The sequence below is a fragment of the Cebus imitator genome, unplaced genomic scaffold, assembly GCF_001604975.1.
Source record: "Cebus imitator isolate Cc_AM_T3 unplaced genomic scaffold, Cebus_imitator-1.0 Scaffold195, whole genome shotgun sequence".
NCBI classification, from domain to species: Eukaryota; Metazoa; Chordata; class Mammalia; order Primates; family Cebidae; genus Cebus; species Cebus imitator.
This window is the reverse complement of record NW_016107510.1, coordinates 700,454-706,036: the sequence shown is the minus strand read 5'-3', so window position 1 is coordinate 706,036 and position 5,583 is coordinate 700,454.

Below are 5,583 nucleotides of genomic sequence, written 5' to 3'. Positions count from 1 at the left end.
AGGAGATAACTAGGGGAGAAATACATGTCTGGTAGTTCTTGATGAATAATCAGTCTTTCTTGTAGCAGCAACCAATGCTCTTGAACTTTTAATAGAAAAAATTGACTGGAAACCTAATATGTGTTTAGCAGGGATGAGAGAGTATTAGAAAGTGATAGTTGAAACAGTATTTCACTTCCACAAGCCCTGCTTGTTTGAATCATATGTAACTATCTAACAAGAAGAAATACATAACAAAGGCTAATAACTACCTTGATGACTACTTGCTTCAAGATAGTATGTTAGTTTTTGCCCCAAACCCTAGCCCTTTATCTATAAAATAAATACTATAAGATATTGAATAGGTAGAGCTATGGAAGAATAAAATGTTTGTTTTTTCCCAAATTATATCATATGGATAAGTGGTCATGTTGCTACTTAGAATAAGAATTATCAATGAGAAAAGCATCTTGCCAACACTTCTGACATTTTGTGTTCTCATTATACAGAACTACTTGCAATTCTGCAAACACATACATACGACTTAGGATTTCCACTCCCTTCCCACTCACACTAAAACTCTACTTAGAAATCACCTTCTCTCTGACTTCCCCAGCTTGCCAATAGCCTATCTCTCATTCTTTTCTTTGAATTAATTCTTTTCCTGTTATGTTCTTCTCTTATAATACCTAACTCACAATAGTGTAGTTTCTTGTTGATATGGTTCTCCTTTCCTACCACCCTACAGCTCCTTGAGAACAGAGAGTATCATGGCTCATTCAGCCTCATCTTTTCAGTATCCAGCACCTTGTCTGGGACAATGGCAGTGTGAAGTCTGGAAAACAGAAATTCTTGAGCCAGAATAATCAGTAAAGAGGCAATGTTTGTTTAAACAAAAAAACCCAGGGGCAGAATTCATCTTTTCTCCACCCATCCTAAATATCAAATTCTTATACATAAAGTTCAAATGTAGTAAGCCATTGTGTTTTAAACCTAATTATCAACCTCTCTGCTATGGTTTGAATGTATCCCCCAAAAAGCATTTGTTGAAAACATAATTCCCCATGTAACAGTGTTAGGAGGTGGGGCCTGTTAGGAGATATTTAGGTCATGAAGGCTCCACTCTCATGAATAGATTAATGCTGATTATAAAAGGGCTTGAGGTTGATGGTTCAAGACCCTTTACACTTATCTATTGTTCTTGCCCTCTTTTGCCCTCTCTTTGCCCTTCTTCCATCGGACAACACAGCAAGAAGGCCCTCATCAGATGCTGGTCTCTCAGTCTTTTACTTCACATCCTCCAGAACTATAATCAGTGAATTTCTGTTCACCATAAATTATCCAGTCTCAGGCATTCTATTAGAGTAGCACAAATGGACTAAGTCATGCTCCTACACTCAAAACTCACATATATATTTCTATTTCTGCAGTTCTGATCTCAATGAATGATACCACCACCCACAGTTACCCAAATCAGAAAATAAGACATCATATGAAATAGACATCTATTGTTTTATCTACCCAGTAGCTCTTCACTTTCATTCCGATGAACCATTCCATGAACTCTGTTTGAAGGAGCTGTCCCTGGCCAACTCTTAACCCAAGTGCTTTGGAATAACACAGTCTCTAGGGGAAATGCACATACCTTGTCAAAATCAGGCATACTCATTTCACCAGTCACAGTGATTGGCTCCAAGAAGGACAGTGGTCTAACTTAGACCACGTCCATAAGGCTCAGTTCTATGACTGTTGTTTGACCCATTGAAGAAGTAGAATCTCTCTTTCCTGAGGCTGAGTGCTGAGATAATGTCAGGCTGAGCCTACTAGAGGCATCACACTGAGCCTAAGAATAAAGCCTGGAGAAAACAGTGGACAGACGGTCCCTGAGAACAACATTGGACACCTTAATGAAGTTACACCTGAAGATTGTTTAGTTCCTTGAGTCTAAACATTTCCTATTTGTTTAAGCCGGCTTGGGCTGGGTTTTCTGTTATTTGCAATAGAAATTTACATCATTATGGACTCTCCCTCTCCTATGCAATCAATCACTAAATGGAGTCCATTGTGCCCATTTAATGTCTCCTGAATCTGCCTCTTTACAAGTAGATAGTGCCATATCCACTGGCAAGAGATGCTTGCTATCCGCATTGCTTACTGAATTTTAGCCTCAACTTTCTGCTCTTGTTTTTCACTCTCTCCAAGCCAATATCTATGCTACAATCAAGGTGATTTTTCTAAAATGCATGACATGATCATATGACTATGCTGAAACCACCACCTACATTAGACTTTCTCTTACTCTTTCAGTCTACCAGGGTCTTTCTTTCTGTCCTGTCAACCACCATCCCTTGGTATTGTGTGCAGGCCACTTTTCTACAAACAACTCCAGCAGTTGTGTGACTTTTGCCTCAACCTTCTGCCCTGGTCTTGCCCTTCTCTAATCCAGTCTCCACACTGCACCCTGTATTAATTTTCTAAAATATGTAATAGGATAAATTATTGTCTTTCTTAAAAATTCTTCCATATCTCCCCATTGCCTACGGTATAATATCTGAAACCTATACTACATGGAAGGCCTATGCTTACTTCTCTAGCTTTATTGCTAACTACTCCCCTCACCTGTACCCTTCTCTTCAGCCATACTAAACTACAATCAATTCCCTTAATGCATTGACCTGTCTTACCTCCTGACTTTTGTTCATTCAGTTTCCTTGTTTTGGAAAGATTTCTCTACTGCTTCCCTTTTCCCCAGCCAACTCCACCTAGAATTTCCTACTTGTTATTAAAACAAGTGGTCAGACACTGATCTCAAAACAATGCTTAGACATTAGTGTATCTGGAAGACTTTCCTATTGCACCTTACCCAAGTCTGGGTGAGACATGCTCCTCCTGGGTAGTACATAATAATCTTGTGCATACCTCTCTTGCAGCACTGAATTATAATTGCCTGGTTTAATTTGTCTGTTTTCTGCCTATACAAAAATCCCAAGGAAGTAGGAATTGTGTCTTATTCAGTGTCGTATCCTCAGCATCTGACACAGAGCTTCGCACAAAATCAATGCCTAATAAATATCTGTTGACTACATGGTTAAGTGTACGGTAACTTGAAAAAATATTCTACCCTAAAGTTGATAAATATTTTCTCCTAAAGATGGGAGTCAACCTTAGCTGCTGCCTCCCTCAGAGCTGAGAACAGGTCTCATTGCAGCAGAGGGAAAAAATAAGCAGGAACAGATGATGTGGCATATGCAGCTCCTTGCTCTTTTCCTGCAGCAAGAATTCACTTTCGCTTTCAGGTAGGCCCCGGCTGCTGTGCAGTCTATTCCAATGGCCTCCTCAGGGAGCCTAGAGGAAAGACGACTTGGCACTGAGTGAATGAACTGCGTCCTGATGAGAAAGGGGGGGATTTTCCACCACAGTATCAGTCCAGCAGACTGCTAAGCGGCTGCATTTGTTGGGTGATGGGGAGGAGGAAGGAAGACCAATAGACCAACCCTGGCCGGTGGTGCAATGCAGCTTCCAGGAAAGAGAAAACAGTGAATTTTCCCTGGCCACATACCACACTACAGGAAGAGAAGGGAGGTGGGGAGAAGGGGCCTTTTGGACACTGATCTCGTCCCAGATCTGAGTAGCTCCATCCTTTCCTTACAAGTCTGTCCAAAGAGTGCCCTTTGCTGCATGCCTTCCCTAAACCCATCACCTCAATTAAACCTTCCCTAACTCTCCAACTTACAGCAATCTCTCTGACTCTCCTACCAACCACCATACCACTTACTGACCAAACATCCATTGGTACTAAGTACTGACCACTTTGCCACAAACTGCTATGGCTGAGTTGCCATGTATTTTCTTATTTAACAATAGAAGCAAGCCCTCACTTTCCTCCCCAACCAGGCTGAAAGGTCAGGGATTACATTGTGTACTTCTTTATACGTCCTTTATACTTCTGTGGCATTAAGCACAGTGCTGTTTGTGATTAAGATATCAAGAATCAGGGCCAGGCATGGTGGCTCCTGCCTGTAAACCCAGTGCTTTGGGAGGCTGTGGTGGGTGAATTACTTGAGGTGAGGCGTTAGAGACCAGCCTGGGCAATATAGTGAGACCCCAAAAAACCTTTTTAAATCACTGGGTATGGGGCCACACACCTGTATTCCTATTCACTCAGGAGGCTCAGGCAGCAGGCCCTCTGGAGTCCGGAAGTTCAAGGCTACAGGGAACTGTGATCATGCCACTGCATTCCAGAAGGGGCAATGGAGAGAGATCTTGTCTCAAAAAAAAAAAAAAAAATTGAGAATCAATCAACAGATGACTAAATAGATTAAGTCTGGTTTACTCATTCATGGAAAGGCTCACTGTAAAGGAATCTACTAAATAGACACAGACAAGGCTTTCTACAGGAATCAACTTCTCCTGACCCGAAAACCCCAGAGTATCAGTGGCAGATCTTCATTTTACCCTCAACCAAATGACATTTGATAGACAGGATCAGGTGCTGGAAAATATGAGCTTCCATGGATCCCGTATCATATGCTATCTATCTACAGTTAGTTCATAATCTGCAATGCTATCCCCAGGGCTCCTAGGGTTATGTTGTACCACTGCCACTAGTCCCTATTTGGTTTAAATGGGATCAAGATGTACGCTACTTAAGTAGTAGTGAAATGTCTGTTGTTTCAGGGAAAGAATTTGTTCTCTGCACATTTGACAAGTACAAGTGCACCCCCTTTCCTGTGATATGGGAATCAATGTAGAATATTCACAGCTACTGTCACATTAGAGGAAAGATATTATAACTCCTTAGGGCTTCAAGGACAATCAAGATATGTCTGCACTCTCAAGAGATTGCAGTCTAGAACTTGTGTTCAGCAAAGGGTCAGTTCACCAAATAATAGGAGTTCGGCAAAGGGAATAAACATATGAAAGGAAAAGGAACATGGGCTGAGCACCAGTGTAACCATGGGATTTAGTCAGTGAAAGAGGTCAGTTAGTGTGAGGTCATTCTAGGCTAAGGAAACTGAGAAAGCCAAGTACAAAGGCAGGAATATGCCGCACTGTTCAAGAAACAGTATGAAAATCAATCATTTGCAAAACAGATAAGTAAATTGATGGTTACCACATAACAAGACTCACAATAGCAGTCTCTTTAACAAAATGTGAAACCTATTACTAGAGTTGTTTTAGAGGGTTGTTGGAAATGTAAAGTTGTTTTAGAGAATTATTGGAAATCTGCACTGCATCTTTAAGGTTTTGCAGTATGAAGCTGCTTGTGAGACTGCATTCATTGCTGAGAGCTGGAGCAGTGCTTCCCGAATCTTAATACAAATATGAGTCATCTGGGGATTGCATTAACATGCAAATTCTGATTCAATAGATAAGGGGGGTAGGCCCTGAAATTCTGTATTTCTATCTAGCTCCTAACTAACATGAATGCTACAGGCCCATAAACGACATTTTTAGCAGCAAAGTACTAGAACATCTTTCACTTTGTTGAAGTAACTCCTATCTATCATTAAACATCCTAGATGATAGAATCCTTGGAAGAAAAGATCATATGTTGCAAAACGTATAAAAAAAATAACTGTAATCAACTTTATTCCCCATACT